The sequence below is a fragment of the Cydia splendana genome, chromosome 1 (assembly GCF_910591565.1).
Source record: "Cydia splendana chromosome 1, ilCydSple1.2, whole genome shotgun sequence".
Lineage (NCBI taxonomy): Eukaryota > Metazoa > Arthropoda > Insecta > Lepidoptera > Tortricidae > Cydia > Cydia splendana.
Genome location: NC_085960.1, coordinates 19,804,688 through 19,825,107, shown reverse-complemented (window position 1 = coordinate 19,825,107; position 20,420 = coordinate 19,804,688). Strand labels below are relative to the sequence as shown.

The 20,420-nt window shown below is 34.8% G+C and overlaps 1 protein-coding gene across 7 annotated transcripts in view; it reads left to right on the top strand.

The window, feature by feature from the left end:
• The window catches only part of LOC134791730 (CUGBP Elav-like family member 1-A), a 386,209-nt gene that overhangs the window by 7,855 nt on the left and 357,934 nt on the right, over window positions 1-20,420 (top strand). For 5 of the 7 annotated variants that reach the window (XM_063762886.1, XM_063762926.1, XM_063762859.1 and 2 more), the window contains exon 2: window positions 15,275-15,306. The gene's annotated coding sequence lies outside the window, so the exon portion shown is untranslated. Of the gene's footprint in view, window positions 1-10,448; window positions 10,657-15,274; window positions 15,307-20,420 lie in introns of those variants that run through there. The other 2 variants (XM_063762934.1, XM_063762893.1) reach the window with 1 other exon arrangement.

Below are 20,420 nucleotides of genomic sequence, written 5' to 3'. Positions count from 1 at the left end.
TCGTTCGTAATTCTTCACTGCGCATGCTTTTCGCGTTGGCTGCTGAAAAAGGTATGAAGATGCATCATTTAGATGTGGACACGGCATTTTTAAACGGAGATTTGGAGGAAGAGGTGTATATGAGTCAGCCAGAGGGATTTGCTAAACCTGGACAAGAAGGTAAAGTATGCCTACTAAAGCGTTCGCTTTATGGCCTAAAACAAGCACCGAGGGCTTGGTTTAAAAATTTAACCGAAATTTAACATCATTTAGGTTTTAACTAAACTCCTTCTGAAGCATGCTTTTATACTAAAAAGGTTGGTACCGAGTCTATAACAGAGTTGGGCAAAAATTAACTTGAATAAGAATAAGAATAAAAACAGAAATTTTATTCTTATTCAAATCGATTTGAATTAGAATAATTCTTGCACTAGTTATTTTAAAATTAAGGTGAATAAATCATGTGACTCTTATTTTAAATGCGGAATCAAAAACAGAATAATTATTCTAGAAGTAGGACTATTTTAAATAAGGTTTTATTCAATTAAAATGTTATTTAGAATTAAGTTAATTTTTGTAGTACAATCGGTTATATTTTGTAAGTTGATTTTCAACCTTCTATTTAAAAGTCGGATTGAATTGATATTTGTTACTTTAGTTTAGGTACAGAACACATTGAAGAGTTCCGCTATACACTATCTAGTTCTATCATCCGATCAGGGTTCTTAGCCAATATGCCAAACGTTAACGCTCCGTAGAGTTGCGTATAGTCTCTCTCTATCACTCTTACATATTAGTGCGATAGAGAGACAGATAGCGTTTCGTTGTCGTAGCACAAACGATTGGCATGTTGGCTACGTACCCAAGGTGCCTAGCCAAGATGACAATTTTTCTTTTTAATTTAATAACCAAATCATTAGGTAAATTTAGCTGTTCTGGGGGCCTAGCCAAGATGCCAATCGCTTGTGCTCCGACAACGAGGCACTTCCTGTCTCTATCACTCTTACATATTAGTGCGATAGAGAGACCGAGATATAACGCATACGCACCCAAGGTGCCTAGACATGATGACATTTTTTGTATTTAATTTAATAACCAAATCATTAGGTACAATGTAGCTGTTCTGGGCGCCTAGCCAACATGCCAATAGTTTGCGCTACTACAACGAAACGGTATCTGTCTCTCTATCGCACTAATATGTAAAAGTAATAGAGGCAGAAAGCGCTTCGTTGTCGGAGCGCAAACGATTGGCATATTGGCTAGGGCCCCAGAACAGCCTAATTGTACCCAAAGATTTGGTTATTAAATTAAAAACAAAAATTGTCATCTTGGCTAGGCACCTTGGGTGCGTAGCCAACATGCCAATCGTTTGCACTACGACAACGAAATGCTATTTCTGTCTCTCTATCTCACTAATATGTAAGAGTGATAGAGACAGAAAGCGCTTCGTTGTCGGAGCGCAAGCGATTGGCATCTTGGCTAGGCCCCTAGACCAGCTAAATTTAACCCAATGATTTGGTTAGTAAATTAAAAATAATACGGTTACTGAAACTATGCGACAGTCAATTTGTAAGATTTTATTCCATAAAATGGGTATAAATTATACAAGAAACTAACTACTATTACATCTACCTAACTATACGTAATTAGTACCTGTACGGTACCCAGACCACATTTTTATTCGTGGAATATTATTTCGAATAAAAATCATGATTATATTTATTTGATTAAGAATATGTTATTCTCATTCAATTTTTTCTCATACGAATTATTCCCGACCAAAATTATTTGAATATTTTTGACGGGAATAAAATCGAGGTGATTTTATTCCTACAAATTCTTATTCAAATAATGATTTTATTCTTGAATGCCCAACACTGGTCTATAATACTCGCCTTCCATGTCGATGACATTGTCATATTCTATAGAGAAAATAAAACGTTAGACAACGTCATAACTGACTTAAAGAATTATTTTAGCTTAAAAGTGTTAGGCCCGTTGAGCTATTATTAGGTTTGAATATTAGTTGCAAACCTAATGAGATTAAATTATCTCAAGAAACTTACATTAAGGATTTGTTGCGAAAGTTTAATATGTCGGATTGCAAGTCTGCACCTACGCCATTGGAAGCAAAAAAGTTGTTGCCGTGTGAAGATGGTAATGTAAACAATTCTTCGTTATATCCTTATCAGCAATTAATTGGGTCACTGATGTTTTTGGCTGTAAATACGAGACCAGATATCGCTCATGCCGCTCATGCGACATCGTATTTAAGTCAATTTAACACTAAATATGACAAAAGTCATTGGATTGCCGCAAAGCGAGTGTTGCAGTATTTAAAAGGCACTATCGATTTGGGCATTATTTACAGGAAAGGCGGTGGATGTCTACATGGTTATGTAGATGCAGATTGGGCCAACTGTCCTGTAGACCGTCGTTCCTACACAGGATTTTTCTTCACCATGGCCGGTGGTGCTATCTCTTGGGAGAGTAAGAAGCAGTCCACCATTGCCCTTTCATCAAGTGAAGCGGAATTTATGAGCTTGTCGAGTGCGGCGAAGGATGCTGTGTTTCTGAGGCGGTTGATGTTTGAACTTACTGGTAAGTTGACAACTATACCAATTTATAATGATTCACAGTCTGCTCAAAAACTGGCACTGAATCCAGTCCACCATAACAGAACCAAGACCAGATTCTACTTCATACGTGATTTATTAAATGACAATATTGTTAATGTCATTTACACTCCTACCTTGGAGATGTGGGCTGATGTGCTAACTAAGCCATTAGCTCGTACAAAGCATCAGAATTGTGTGAAAGGTATAGGTTTATTTTGATTACGGGGGAGTGTTGTAATAACTGGCTAATCAAAATTTTGAATTTATACGTCTTTTACACATTATGTATTCCATTGATGTATGTTGTCACTTCAATAAACTAAGTCAACTAACAACAGATAATTATATTAATTATGTAGTTAGATCAAAAGATTTGTCGATAAATTGCATGATACCTACAGCCGTATTCGAACAATAAGATACGTCAAATACTAGATATTGAAACGATATGGATTGGAAGTGTCAAAATTGACGTTTCTTCAAACAAAAACGTCACTTTTGACACTTGTTTGACACTGACATATCCAATCCATATCGTTTCAATATCTAGTATTTGACGTATCTCATTGTTCGAATACGGCTGTTATTGACTTAACTATTTTAATTATTGTGCTTAGTTAGAACAATAACGGATTTGGATAATATGCATCGATGTCTTGCTATGATTTATCAGATTTTATATTATTAGGGACGAGTAAGTTGAAAAATCAGCTTATGGATACAATACATTTCTAGATACCTACAAGATTAATTTCCTTTGTTGCCCGTCTATAGGTATATTTTATGATTATTTGTAGTATTTTGTTTACATTGCAAAGCCGCCCACAAACGATACACTTTAAAATAACAGTTTTTATATACAGTGAAAACTGGTAGTAGGTAATAAACAAATAAATAAATATTTCTTACCCACATATTATTCCGCCCGTTGTTAACCTCTGCTTGTATTTCTGTTTTTTTTATTGTTTTCTTTTATTGAGGTTTGGGTGCAATAAAGAGTAATTGTATTGTATTATTCTCCACAAACAACCTAGTTCCAAAGTAAGGTGAAAAAGACTTGTGTTATATTATAGTATAGGTAGGTAAATATAGACAATGATAAATAATAGATAGACCGTAAATACACAGAAAACATCCATAACCCACAAATAAAATGCCCTTACAAAGTTTCGAACAATGGTTCTAAAACATCTTCGTAGCCATGTCGTTATTTCATTCTAGAGACTATAGCAATCAAGATTATTAGTTAAAACCTGACAGTGCTAGTTTGGTTATTTACATTCTAATAGGCAAATTTTAGCCAGTTTCGGTGTTAATTTAGCGAGGTACTCATAATTTTTCTTCTTCTCTTCATCCTGTAACCCTTCCCCCTGCTGGGGGGTGTAGGCCTCGAATCATATTCTTCCGGTCCTAGGCAGCTTGGGTAATATACAGTATGAGTTATATGAGCAAAATACAATTAGGTACTAATTATAATCGGGTTTAAGCCTGATTAAATTAACACTAAAAACTAATCCGACTATACCAGTCTCTAATCCAAGTTGTATTAATTATTACTGCGTTAATTACTACCCGGATTGGAATAAAAATTAAATCAATTTTGTAAAATCTTCAAATGAAACTGTAGTTTGGATTAGGGAATACTGTTTTTTCGTGCGTGAGGAATACTATAACCTATCGATGTCTTTTTCTCCGCGTCTAGAAAATTACCATACAACGACGAGGTCGATAACGTTCAATTGTTGATGAGGCCACCAGTTACTTGGAAACGGTGGCACAACGCACTGACCGATCGTTATGGACGCCACGCTTATCAATCGATTGGTAAAGTGATTAGTTATTATTTGTCGACATATCTATTTTACAATCGATGCATTTTAACTACAGTATTCCTGTTAGCCTACATTTGTTAGGATTGTTATTATTTGTATCTCCCCGTTTTAAAACTCTCGAGTTTTTCGAGACCGGTCATTTATAAGGCGTGCTTGGGGATATAGATCCAACGCGTAAAGGCCGTTTGGAGAGATTTTATGTCATATAGAACGCCTGCTGGGACCCATTAGAGTACATCAATAGCTACCCATGAACTGGTCTCAGCAGGCATTGGAAGCTATTGTTGATAATATGGAAAGTGGCAGGTCTATGGTTTAAGTTTAGGTGGAAAAAGACTGGGCTATAGCCATTTTGGATACTCGTATTTACCTAAGATTTTCATTTTAATAACGTAAAAGTCAATTCTCCAATCAGGTTGAATGTCAAATCAGGAGTTCGGTCACGTAGCATACCTCGTCCCAGGTTGAGCTAATATTTTTTTGTATCAATTTCTAAGGAAAATGTATTAAAATCACAGAGGCACTAAATGTATGAAGTTGTAGCACATAAAATTCTTAATAAAATTTACTATATAATCAAATTAAAACAAAATTACCTAGTTGTAAAAAAGTGAAGGTTTTTATGTGTATTTGAGTGAATCCTTGGCAGGTTTAGATTGACATTTGCACTTAGATAGCTCTTTAATTGGCCTTTATACGAATAATTGAACTGTTTTTCTGTACGAAAAGTGGTTAAATTGTAGTCGCGTTGTTTACGTGTCACATTGTAAATGACTAAAATAAATCAATATGTGTGTTTGGCATATTATCTGATTTATCTATCTGTTATACATGGTGGCTAAAAAATCGCATAGTAAAAGTTGCTCAGTATAATCCCAAAGCCTCCCTAGCAACGGGAATGAAATTATTTTTTAGCCACCCTGAGGTATATATAATTGCTCCAGGTTCACACGCTCAGATCCTGACCTGAAGACATTCGACCAACTACGATGTAAGTATGTAAGTACTCTTTTAAAGAATAAAATAATTATTCAAACGGTTTAGTTATTTTTAGAGCACCGTACAAAACTTTGTTCACGGTGCTCTTATGGGATCACTTCGGTCTTGCAAATCGGTTAAATGCGTTTTTCTCAAAGACCGTTTGATGTAGGTACCTAAAATTTGGAATAGTTATGGCAAGTACCATCACTAACACTGTGAATAAGTCAAAACTGCTTATTTCTGATTTTAGGGGGAAATTTAGGGGGTTGAGAGGAGTAGCTTGAATTTTTTTTTATTTGTAAGAATCGTGTGGGGTACCATTAGAAAGCTTGCAAAAAATTGAGTCGATGGACTGATTTTGACTTCATTTTAGAGTGCAATAGTTTCGATAAAAAATGCATTTAAAGTTGCAAGTTTTCATACAAAAATTTTCACCTCTGTCCTGGCGATTTTCGCGAAAACTATAGCTAACAGGCAGCTGACCAGTCAATACCCAACTTAAAGAAGCATGGAGACGGCGGGAAAATTATCAGCTTAACTTTATCTTTATTCGTTTTTCAACTGCAGCCTGATCTTTGGTTGCTTAGGGCTAGCTAACTGATGCTTACACTGGTCATTTCATATTAGGAAGTAGTTTTAGCGAGAAAGATCCTTAGTTAAAACTTTGGCATTGAAATTTATGACTTATGTCTTTGATACAAAGTTTAATTCTGCTTGCTTATTTTTGTGGAATATTTTTTTTTCTGAATAGCCTACTATAAGTATGAGAGAGATCTACAAAATACAACCTTATTATATTGCAAATAGGTTTAAATTTCGAACGGGCTTTCCAACCAATTGACTATCTCAATGTGCCCAGTAAGAATCATATTTATTATTGCAGTTTATCTGAAAAAAATCAAATTAAGAATTCCGTTCGTCCGCGTATAGAGAAAGGGAACGGTGCTCTGAACACCGTAGTCTTGACTTCGTGCTTGGCCAATTATTTAGGCAAGGGGTTGGTACACACACAATAAATAACAATTGCTTAGTTCCGATAAAAACGTACAATGATGAACACGTAGGTAAATAAAACGTAGGTACTCGACTACTCGTATATACCTTAATTACAGAAATGATAAATTAACGCGGTTTAATGTAGCTCTATCATGTATTTGGATTAGGGCTCCCGATATCCGTGCTACACGCCAACCCGTGCATCCGTGTTCTTAGCCCCGGCGGTGCTAAGCCTCCGAATTACACGAACCCGTCAAAATCCGTGCCCGTGTAGTGCGATCGGATCCGGATTTGCGTTCGGCTCCGGATCTAGTTGTTGTTGTTCTGTTTTTTTTTGTTTTGCTTGTTATTTGTGATGTATTATTGTTCGTTATAAACTTTGCTCTTATAAAGAACGCGTCCGATCGTCACTATACGTCGAGAACGGGCCGGACCCTTGTATCCGTGGATCCGGACACACGGGTAACACGGGTACACGGATCTTAATTACACGGATCCTAATTACCCGTTCCGAACGGGCCACAAATCCGGTTTCGTGTAGCACGAGAACCGGGGCCCCGGCAACGGGTACCCGAAACCCGGACCCGACCGCGAACCCTAATTTAGATCTATGTCATTTGATTCTATAACCCAGTTTTTGTATTATTTTTAATCTGGGCCAAAAGAGTAAACGTTACCATACTACCTAGCCATGGTGCTACTGTAGCTGATTGCAAGGCGAACAATTTTCAAATCGGTAATCGTGGCCGTTGTAGACTCAAACCCCAGCTCATACCAATGATGAATGTAGACCCCAGGCTCCTTTGATCAAATCGGCAAAGCGCTAAGATGAGGAGGACTCGTCACAAAGTTAATCAATTAGACCAGCGGTCGGCAACCTTTTAGCAGCCAAGGGCCAAATAGTAGTTACCGAAGTTGACGCGGGCTGCACTTTGTTAATATTTATGACTTTATCAGACATTGTCGTTTTTCAATATTACATACAAAATAGCCAGGGAGGCTCGCGGGCCGCAAGTGAGAGGTTCGCGGGCCGCACGCGGCCCGCATGCCGCTTGTTGTCGACCGCTGAATTAGACCATCTGAATGTAGTAATTATATGTTTTTAAAAGTCATGACCATAAAAGCTAAACTTATATGTATAAATATTTAAATAAAAAATACTTCATCGTGTTTCTAATGTCACAAATTCCCGTCGTTTTCAACCCTCTTTAAGTGCTCTTTGCAATATTATTTATTCATGAACAATTTGCGATGCAATCAGGTCAGATATGAGGCTCTCACAATGTCGAAATAAGATTCAACTTTGATAAAATGCGATTAAGAACTTCACGTTCCGCTTATGCAGCCAACAAACGTTCGTCGTTTCGTATGCTCATTTAAATTTTGGAATGTTTACTTTAAAACACATAATATGAATAACACATAATAACTTCAAAACCGTGTGAGTTGTGATAAATAATAATATGTTCAATAAGTTACCTTTAGGCACAGTTTAGTATCAAATGTAAACTTTTAAGCAGAGAATATAAAACCCAATAAAAAAACTTTATGTGTGAACCAGAATGAACACGACTAATATCACAACAAACTTACAACAAATAGAATCACCATCAGTCTAAACGTGCAGATACATCTACTCACCTGCAGCTACTATTTATGCTACCCTCCATAACAATTTTGCTGCCAATTTCAATACACAAACACGCAAAAAACATAAAATTACAATCACACATTATTTTGATTGAGGAAAAATTACAAATAAAATAAAATTAGTATAATAAAAATCCATAGAGTGAAAATGTAACCAATGACACCAAATGACAATGTCAATAACATGACAGCAAATAGGCCGGTCTCCAAATTATAATTAATCGGGAGTATTACTGCATTACTGCAATGTTCTGCCGCTAGAGTGCAGCACTAAATTGTTTAGTAAACCATAGAGTAACTTATACATACTACGCCATAAACTGTTTTTTGACCTTGAGTAGGTGGCCTACCGCGAAACGCGAAAATCTAAATATCGTTATCTGCCTCCCTATCGATCGAATAAGCAAGAGTGATAGAGAGGCAGAAACCAAACTTTCGCTTGTCGTGTTTCACGGTAGGCCATGTGATTGAGTTATCTAGTGACGCCCTTTACGCAGAGTTTTGCGTAATATTCCCTAATAGGTAATAATTAGTGTCCGACCGAAACATGTTTTTTTGCCGAAACCGAAACCGAAACCGAATGTTCGGCTTTGGCTCTAGTTTCGGCCGAAACTGAAACCGAAACCGAATGTTCGGCTTTGGCTCTAGTTTCGGCCGAAACCGAAACCGAAACTTTTTGTAGACTTGTTAAAATCGTTGAAATTGATGTTACTTAAGCAGTTTTTTAAGAAAATTACTAGAGTTAGACCAAGATAATTCTGCAACGATTTTGATAACACATACAGTGCAAGTGTTACTTTAAACGTCAAAACTTGACGTATAAATAACATTTGCACTAGTAGCACTGCGTATGCTATCAAAATCATTGCAGAATTGCATTGGTCTAACTCTATTCATTCACCAGCCAAGCTAACATGTAGATACAGGGTCAACCAAAAAAGCAACCAAAAACGCGAGCGCAGCGAGCGCGAAATTTTTTGGTAACAATATCGCAAGGCCGGGTACCGATCTTCACCTGGGCCTAAAAGTCCCAAGTGCCCCAGTGAGGCGAACTTTCATGCGAAGTCAAAGCCGTGCTTCAGGCTTCAGGATAAGTAGTTAAGCACAGACTCCAACCAATGTCCATTGTATTAAAAAGCGAGACCGCAGGCCGAACATGGCGCAGCGAGGCCAAAGGCTAAGCTGAAGTAGAGGACATGTGGAACACAAACCAATGGTAAATTGAGGTAAAGAGTGAGGCTAAGGTCGAGCATTCGTATGAAAAACTGTACTGGGGACACTTTTAAGGGTTTTTTCTTCGTTTTAATCAATAGTCAGCTGTTCAGCTTCGCAAAATATTAACTATTGAGAAAATCAACTTTGCGGCACTAGTTGAGCGTAGCCTTTAGCCTCGCTTAAAATTTGCCATAGATAGAAAAATGACCGAATAAGTGAGTGAATAAGAGCGAAAAAGACATCGTTCGACTCGGGCCGAGCTGATACTCGGCCAACGGCTACGTGCGACAGTGCTATTTCATTCACTCCGATACAATTAGACAGTGTGTGCGTTATAGGTATTGACAGCCTCTTAAGACTGCGTCGACCGTCCAGTGGCGCTCTCATTAGTGGAATTGTGTTTTATAATAAACCAATTAATTTCTGTACCTATACATGAATCAGTATATGTAGGTATGTATTAATATTGTTGTCCTACTTATTCCCCAACTTTTGGTCTTTGTCCGAAGTACCATTTCATAAGATTCGGCCCGGTCGAAAGGTTCGGCCGTTTTTTGGCCGAAACCGAAACTACAGCCGAAATATGATTTTTTGGCCGAAACCGAAACCGAAATTTTGTCGCACAATATTGGAGTTTTTTGGAGAAAAAGGAGAATGTTTACAATTTATTTGATAAAATGTATGTGATTTGACAGTGACAGTAGCCCCATTATGGAGGCGCCACCTGGCGTGATAAAATGTCAGTTTGCCTCCTCATTCAAACTTATACTCGGTCAAGCCATTTCCGTCAGTAGAGAAGAGCGGCAAATTTAATTAATGTAGGCGCGAAGAGTTATCGTCCCGTAAATAATTGAATTTCGCTTTTTTCTACTGACAAACTTGTTTGACCGTCTTATACATTGTGACATCTAAATGATGTCCAATGCCCGTGCGTCTCGCTCGCCCCAATAGTCCTGTAGCGCTGGCAATATTTTGAGCCCTAAGTTTCAAGAATATCAAAGTCAATTCTTTTTTTGTTTGTGAATATATAGTTAACATGTAAACGTTTTAAGTGTTATAACCGCGACTTGCCAATAACTACAAATAAAACCTGTGCTAAAAACACTGGCCACTATGTCATTTAACAAGATTTAAAAAAAGCAGCCTGACGTCCCTCATATCTTTCAGTTGTAAGATAAATGGCCGAGCAATGTGACTAAAATTTTTGTAATTACATATTTTGTGTTGTGTGTTTTTTATATTTTATGTAGTCTTTTTGAATAAAAATCTCGTTTGAGATTGTGCGAAATTTTAGTGTTTATATAAACAGTGTTTGTTCAGGCGACATAAGTTACAAAGATTATTCTGTCCTATTTGGATATATTACAAATATTCGTCGTGTAAAGGTAAGCATAGGAATCATAGGATTATTGGTGATATAATTAATTTAGATGATATTTTTGTTTTGAAATATAAGTTACAATTTTGATAAATGTATTTTCCATTAACATAATAATAGAAACATAGATGGCATTCAAAAATATTAAATTTAGTGTAAACTAAATTGGTCGAACATAAAGCGGTTTCAGAGGAATTTCGTCCCCCGAACGGTCTCGCTGTATGAACTCCCTGCCGAGGTTTCCTTTAGACACTAATTATTAATATACCTTTATAAGTGCAGTATTTCGAAAAAGAATGATGGACTGTACACGTACAGGTTTTTGAAAGGTCTGCAACGCGCATGTCTCTGTTACTTTAACACCGTAGAAGACGAGAATAGTTAGTCTATTCTCATTAGCCACCGTTTATAACACCCGAGGGAGTTATAGCTTTTTTAAATTATGTCACTAATTCATGGGAACCAGGTAAGTATTAATGAGTTATACTTTCAAAATACTGACGTTTATAAATTATTTTTTACTGTTTAAGTGTAAAAATATTTTTTATTTTTAATTTAATAGCCATTTAAAACATTTTAAAAATATTTTCAATCGTGGCTGAATGCCGGATGGGTCTGTGCCACCAAAAAATGACAATATGGCGGACGAATGTTTGAAATGTCACCGTATTTAAGAATTGTTTCGCTCAAGTTTTTTCTTCGCAAGTGTGATGAAAAAACATTGTATGTAACTCCGGGGGTAATATTGTAAATTCGAGTCTTTAATTCACTCCAGCCTACGGCTATCATAGATCTAAAGACCTCCTTTTCAAAGTTCACACAATGTACTATTATAATTATAACATTAGATACAAGTAGACGAATAGTAATAATTATTTTTTCAAATTTTTGTTTTTCTATTTCTATGAATATCCTAAATTGAAAAAATGCAAATTTAAAAAATTGTCTTATTTAATTAAGATCTAAAGGCATTGAAGATGTTCTCCAAAATATTTCAAAACTTATTGGTCGAAACGTCAAGCTCTTTTATAACTGATTAATATCTCCTAATCGTTTTGTAAAGAAAAGTGATGACAGATGTTTCCTGGGATCAAATAATGAATAAAGAGGCAAAGCACCCTCTGGCGAGAAGTTGAGTTTAGCTGATACGGAGCGTTTCACTCCTTTAGGGTGCGATCATATAGAGGGGGAAGGTGGTTATAATTGTGAGCGAGTGATAAAAATACATAATATCTCTACATAGGTCACTAGATAAGCATTGCAATAGACAAATATAAAACAAAGAGGTGGCTTATCACATAATTGGCCTTTAATATGTACTAGCTCCGATGCATGTGTTATCGTTTAGTCAAAGCATTTTTTGAGGTTCTACCGTTTGTACAAAAATAATGTTTTAGTTAAAAAATCACTTAAAACTAGTTTTCATGAAATGTTGAACTAGCAATTATCGTAACCAAAATTTGAGATATTTACTTTTAGAATATTCTATTTAATTATAATTTTAACCATTTTGTTATCTAATTGTCATTGAGTAGTAAAAAAGTCTTCGCAAGAAAATCCCAGCTTGTTTCCATACGTTTGGTTTGGTGTGTATGATAATATGTTGACACAATCTTAATTTTAAAATCGGTTTTATTTAATTTTGATCTCGCTCCGCTTACGTTCAAGGGTGCAGCTTAACACAGGCGCTTATACAGGGTGATTACCGTACGCTAGTGTCAGCGTTTCTGGCTCATCTCTCGTTAGGGTACGGATGTGGGGTTATAATGACGTATGTCCTAGCGCCGAACGAAGACGTCGCCTGTGCTGGTTTAGATATGATTTTAAACACTTTTCTCATTTACGTACCTACTTTTAATAATAATAATAGGTTCATAAGTCATAAGTAACGATGAAGTTAGTTAAATTAAGTTTCGTTGTGTGACCTGTGTCATGTGTATTGTTTGTCTTAAATTTGAACTGGTAACCGAGGCTCAACATTTATTATGTTTCAAAACGTTTGTCAATGTAATGAAACTTCGTTTGATTTGCATAACTATAGTTTATAAATATCTAATTTTCCAAAAATATTTTCCATGATGCCAATTTCCAGAGAGGAAAATGGGGACTACGTTAGGATGGAGAAGCGGTCTACCCCCGGTCCTCTGATTAGGTATTTACCTATTGTTGAAAATGGTCACTCACTTAAGTCAGCCAATTACTCGAGTGTATACTAAGATACAATACTTACCTTTAATAACCTCTTAATTTAAAATTCCATAGTCAATTAGTTATATTTTTCACTATAAATTGGCGTAATAGATATCGTCACAAAACGGAAAATTATACGGTAATTATACACGATGATATCAATGAACCTAGTACAAAATATTTAATAATTACTTACGAAACTACTTACTACTACTTTTTGTATGACAATATGTATCATGCAATTCAATAATTTATTAATAAAATCAATACAATTTTACACGTCATAATAATATTACAATAGGTAGGTACATTACTATTCTATGCCGAGTTGCCGAGGCGCCTAGCTAGCGATATATTCATTAATACTACTACATACACTTATTAAAGGAACATAAAAATAAACATAATTTATTCAAAAAACACGTATGTCATGGTTACATTCATATAAAACAAAGACTTAAAAATAGTGATCGTTTACATGTGCCTGAACTAGGATTCCTTGGGTTTCAGGTGTGAAATTTTAATTACGAATAAGTAACTCGAAAACTGTTGTATGAGCGTTATGACAGTCCCACTGAATTACTAATGCCTTATCGTACTTTTAGAATTCAAGTTTGTCCGCGTAAGTAACTGTAGTTAATAATAATACTCATTGAGTGGTGCTTTTTCGAGTGGCTGCCGCGCTGAAGCGGTAAGCCGATTAAAAACCCCGATGAGACTTATATGTCCTTACACACTGCTCAGCAGACACGTCAACGTCACTTTAACATTCTATAAAGTGAAGTTGAACCCTTCAGCCGGCCAGCGGCCTTCCATTTCATTGAATTTTGGGTCTTTATTTTGATAAATAAAAATTGCATTTGTGTTGGCAATTTTTGATGTGTGGGCGGCTAGAAGATAAATTAACATAAAATATATGTATAATTCTTCCAGTTAAATGAGGTCTTCCATTATGTTAAACATAATTACAATTCATTCATATTTAAGAATGAGTAAGTACAATTAATTACAATTGAGTAACACCTGCTCGTGCTTGCATTTGGTATGCTTACAATAGTTTACTGTTTTAATATTCTTTTTCTATTTTACAACCTAGAATCTGTGTTAAAATTATGGCAGAGACACTTATATCTTTAGAATCTTTTTAAGTAGGTACCCATTTAAGACATCAAAACGTTTAATTTTTTTGACGCTAGCGCCTTAAGGTTGACTAATATAGGTATCTAATAATACCTCATGGCCTTAAATGCGGCCTTAGTTCGTTACCGTTTTAAAAAATATAGTTAGTGAATTAACAAAAAAGAAATTCTGCTGTATGGAGAAAGACTCGCGAATTAATTCTGTAAGCTTCTTAGATTTAGGGGCTCATTTGTTAATTAATTAGATATGTCAAGAGACGGTGTTTTTATTCTTAAGAAATTTGCAAATCTATACTTAGTTATTATCCTATTAAAACGCATGTGCCATTTACGGTATGAAAAATGAATACCAAGTAATTAATCAACTAGTTTGCCACATTTCATTGCAGGCATTTTTGGGACCAATCTTTTATGGATTACATAGTAATCTTGTTACATGAATGTGTGTAGGTACATTTTTTAAATCACAAATTATAATATGTTGCTGTGGTATTTCCCCTGGTTTTCGAGACAGAATAGCAGCCAAAAAAAGTAAAATAAAATATTCCTAAAAAGTCATTTTTTTAATTCAATAATAAAAAAGTAGCGCTATTTACAACAATAACGAAGCAAGCGGCACACAAGGCACTTTGCGAAAACTAGTTTTGACTGAAAAATCCCAGTTGTAACATGTTTTCACGGAAGCCACGGAAAACTAGTTTTAAATAGTAAGATGCGTTTTCACAAAAAAATCTTTGTTTTACTACTCTCTGATAAAGGTTATTATTATAGATGGACTTAGAGTGAAAACATAATTATTTCTGAAATTGACTTTACATTTTTAGGGTTCCGTACCCAAAGGGTAAAACGGGACCCTATTACTAAGACTTCGCTGTCCGTCCGTCCGTCCGTCTGTCTGTCACCAGGCTGTATCTCACGAACCGTGATAGCTAGACAGTTGAAATTTTCACAGATGATGTATTTCTGTTGCCGCTATAACAACAAATACTAAAAACAGAATAAAATAAAGATTTAAATGGGGCTCCCATACAACAAACGTGATTTTTGACCAAAGTTAAGCAACGTCGGGAGTGGTCAGTACTTGGATGGGTAACCGTTTTTCTTTTTGCTTTTTTTTTGTTTTTTTTTTATATGGTACGGAACCCTTCGTGCGCGAGTCCGACTCGCACTTGCCCGATTTTTATGTCTGTAGAAATCGGTCCGCAAATATGCAACAGTGTGTTGCAAACTATTTCAGACCTCGCTTTGCCTATTTTTTGTAAGTACTACAGTAATCATATTTTTCTTTTATTGCAGGTTTTCACTAATCGACAAACTGGAGCATATAAGTAAGTATTTAATATTTTAAGAACTCTATTTATTTGCGTTTCGGGGCCTTTGATAATTTTCACTGTCAAATTTCTAGCAATATTACCAAAACAGAGGTCTTGTTACTTTAAAACACAAAGACATCAGACTAACATACATTATAACAATCAATAATCTATAGGAATTCACTACTCGTTAGGCTTTTCTTTAGACATATAATATATCTATATATATTATGTTTAAAGCAACAAAAATGTAGAGCACCTATTCATTTACTTGAAAGAAATGTATTTAAACGGTTGCGATTTTCAAATCCATAAAGTGTTAGCTCAAAATCCCTAACATAGAAATCCCGGCATAGAATGATTAGGAGTTATATATAAATAATAATTTTCAGTTTGTCTTTTATTTCGTAATTTAAATAATCGTGTAAAAGTATTCGCATTTTTAAATTAAGTTAAAGTTTTTCAAACAAGCAAGTAACAACATCGAAAACCAGTCATCAACGAATAAATTTGACTCGACATAAAACCTCAAAATGAAAGTTCTCCGAATGTTGGCCCACAAATATTGATTCATGCCCAAAGTTAGGATGCACCCCGTATTGCACAAGACAATGGTTTGTTCAGATGAACAGTTCATTTATTCATCTGTAGACGCAGACTTCACTGGAAAGTCATTGTTGGTTTGCTCCGTTGTTTGCAATTGCATACAGTTGTATTGAAAATTTCAAGGGACGACACGACTTTTCTTGAATGTTAATCAGTTTGGGAAAATTCTTAATCTTGCTATTTTCATTAAACGCTGTTCTCATGATTTCCGCGTATTAATGATAGTTCTATAAACAATTTGTGTCGGGCGTTCTATTATGGGGGGTTCCGTACCTGTAGGTATACGGTACGGAAATAACAAAAGGAGTGCATAGAGTACGTAGCCTTAGCACCGACTTCAAACATTAAGTTGCAAGCGCATAAAAAAGAGATAATGTTTTATTTTATTATTTTTGAAGTCGGTTTTCCTTTTTAGTGTTCCGTACAAAACTTTGTTCACGGAACACTTATGGGATCACTTCAGTCTTGAAAATCAGTTAAATGCGTTTTTTGAGTTTTATTTAAGGTTTTCATGCACTACTTAACCGCACAAGAAGGCATTTTACCGGGTTTATAAAATAAATAATATTTTAATTTCGGCTAAAATTATTTAGCCCGTGTGCAATCGAGTCGTTCGCGGCAGAAATACCTATGGGGTCATTTTTAGTCAGGCTTCGCTTCGAACTATAGTAATTATAATTCTATGGCCCCCTAAAATGTTGTTTGATTATTTGTTTACTTCGTGTACTAAATTAAGTAGCGTCATTCAAAATACCTAAAGCTATATTTCAAATTTCTTTAAAATATATCTAAACGAATGGACATATTGACATAATGATCTAAAACTTACTGTACTTATTCTTTTCTGTGTCCCATGAAAGAAAGTTTGAAACAACTCACAGCTACCCTTAGCGATTCTCACTTTTGGAAACACCTGATTTTCTTACCTTTGCCACCCCTACAGAGCGAAATATATTTTTAACGAAATGTAATTTTGCTTGCAACTTTTCACTTACGTAGAAGTTTACCGTCCCGGCTAAGTTTAGATTATTTTGAAAAGTTTTTTGGACTTCTTCCATATACCAAGATGTGATTCGCATTCATTTATATGTAAGGTACTTTTGGCTTAGCATGACTCCTTTTTAAGAAAGGAATGTAATCTAAAATGAATCCTATTTAATTTAATCATTTTTTAATGTAATTTAAAGTGTTATTTGTCATACAACTAGGAATTCATTATTATATTATCAGAGATATATAAAACTCCGTATAAGATAAATAAAGTCTAAGAAAAAAAAGTGCCTCGGAAATCAAAAAAAAGTCATTCTCGAATAGACCTTTGGCCTATTCTCGGCTAGATGGCGTTGACTTTTCACACATATCAGTGAAAGAACATGGCTCAGTATGGAACAATAAAAATTAAAAATCATTTATCCGTAAACATATATTGATTAATTTATACATTTTCAATTTTATTTTAAGTTTTAATCGTGTGTCGATAGATGGCAGTAAATGTACCGTGACTACAAATTTTACTTTGGCAATAGCCCTCTATACTATCTATTCTCTTTAATGTTATTTATATTCATTTTTACCTTTAAGGTAAAAAAACATAACCTATATTATGTATAGGGTTTAGAATTAACTTCATAAAAATGGTTACATAGCTTGAAAGAAATACAGCTACTGAGAAGCTTGAGTCAGAGTCAGCATATAATAAATATGAATGATTGAATTCATATGAGAGGCAGGTTGCTACACTTGCTACAGTGAGACGTAAGCCAATTCAAACGCACATTTGGATATCTAAATAATGTCAGTTTCTTACCTAACTAAAATTTTTCTAGTACAAATAAGATAGGTAGTGTCAGATATTTTGGCGGTTTTTGTTGTGAAACATATTATTGCAGGTGATTGAACATGTATTGGCGCGAGCAAGACGTACGGCCGTATGACAGACAACAAACAGATATAATTTTGATGTCAAAATCTAAGTTTGAGTTGGCATCACGAATATGGTAAAGATAATTATAATTAGATCATAGTCAATTGGTTTAGAAGGAGGCAAAGTTGTTGTTTAACCCCTCGAACATTAGCAATATAAATTAATTGATACCCGAACAAGCTAAGGATTGCTAAATTGAATCACGAGCGTAGCGAGTAGTTCGAAAAACGGAATCTTGGGTGATGCGTGTTGACAATTTATATATAATACACAGAATAATACAAGTAAATATCAAATAATATTAAAGTAGGTACATATTCCTTCAGAAGTTCGTTTGGTTCAAATTCAAATAAAAGCAATTTGTACTCAATTCTCGCAGGGCAATGCTGTCTGATCCTTATTCATCAGGCTGATGTAAATTACGCGCCGTCTGGATTGATTGCCTTAGCAGTTATTACACCGGATTTAGTGCTAAAGCTAAAAAACAGAACAATTGAATAATTCAACTATAGTGAGTCATAGGAAATGAAATAGACTATGTTAATGAATATGTATACCTTGGCTTGGGCAAATAATATCACATGAAGACCAGACAGATAAGGAACTTGAGAAAAGAACCACAAACGCATGGAGAAAGTTTTGGTCCTTGAAAGAAGTTTTTAGGCAAAAGAAATACCAACAAGGCAGAAATTTAAAGTTTTCAATAGTTGTATAATACCAGTATTAACTTACGGTTGCCAAACCTGGGGACTTACAAAAAAGCAGCACCAAAAACTTAATGTGTGTCAAAACCATAGGGAAAGGAACATACTTAATATAAAACTTAGAGACAGAATCAAATTATCCATAATCAAGGCAAAATCAAAAACAAAAATAATAACTAAAATAATAAAAGAACAAAAATGGCGCTGGACAGGCCATATGATGAGAGAAACCCTAGATAAGTGGACAAAGGACCTTGTAGAATGGTGCCCAAGATATGATAAAAGAAAGAGTGGTCCACAAAAGTTTAGATGGTCGAATGATCTAAAAAGAATAGGAGGAGGTAAATGGATGCAAACAGCAAAAGATAGAATAAAATGGAAATCTATGGAGGAGGCCTACGTCAAAGGACGAGTTGAAGTTAAAGTTATAAAACCGAATTAATATATACTACCAACTGACTTCAATAATAAAGGCTAATTACAATTACAATTACAATAGTGAGTCATGGCAAAGAATGCCAAAAGCATTAAAGAAGAAACTTGATTTCCTCCCGTTCTACAAATTTAGGGACATTGTATCAGTAGGTACCTAGAATTCATTAAGAGTTACATACACGAATAATTACCGGAAAATACCTCAAAAGGTACAGTCAGTAGCAGAAGTTGCTAAGCGGGCGAGCTGTTCAAATTTACCTGGACGCGCTCTTATTTTCTTAACAATAAAGTCGCGTCAAGATAATTTTGAACACCTCACCCGCTTAGCAACTATTGCTGCTGACTGTACGTAAGAATACGTGAAGGACAACTTTTTAAGCAACTTATATTAATTTAAGAAATCTTGAACTGAAAATGTATGGTAACTTGGTAACCTTGGTCTTTTTAATTAGATAATATTTTATTTTTATTTGAAATTATTTAAGTAGTGTCTATTTGTTCCAATTTTCGATCAGAACAATAATTCATAATTAATTAAATTTTGTTTTTTGGACCACCATGCAGCAAGCGTAATTATAACAAATATTTGGGGACAATCTTACACAGATCCACCCAGCCCCAAACAAAGCAAAACTTGTACTGGGGGCACTAGGCGACCATATGCATATTACTTAATATACTTATATAAATAAATACATACATATACAAAGATAACATCCACAACTCACAAACAAATATTCATGATACTTACTAATAAAATGTAAAGAAAGGGAGCCTATTTCTGCCAACAAACTATTATAGGTACAATTTGGCGGAGGTTGTAGGTACTTATTTGGAAGTATGCTATTTTCATGAATAAATATTTTATTTATTAATTAAAGAAATACATAGTATACTTATAAACATATTATGAACTAAAATAAAATTTTGTAACGAAATAAAAGTACCTACAATTATTTGTTTGCATAAAAACAAAGAAGGCCAATTGTTACTTTTGTAAAAGAACTTCTGTAAAAAGAAACAAATAATCAGAAAGAGCGACCATTAAAATACTTATTATTGTACCTAGAGGAAACCGTACAAGAGAACTCAGTGAAGCCCCATAGCGCAGGCTTTGAAAAGAGTTGCAAAACTGTCGTAACCTTTAATTATATAAATAAGTACAAAGCACAACAAAAACAAACTGTTTTGTATACATAACAATTTAAAAATTCGAGTTTCCTACGAGAAAAAAAATACGGGATACGATGAACATTATGTGATTTTTTTAATCAAAAATAACCTTAAGTCAACTGTAATTAATAATTATGCAGGCATTACATCTGCATATCCCAGTGAACTAAGATTTAAATAAATAAGTATTTAGCTAAATCATTTTTCTCCTTTTTCATAATTTCATAATTTTTCACACGAATCTCTGTGGAGTTTTTAACATTCTAAAACCTTCTACTGCCGATCAT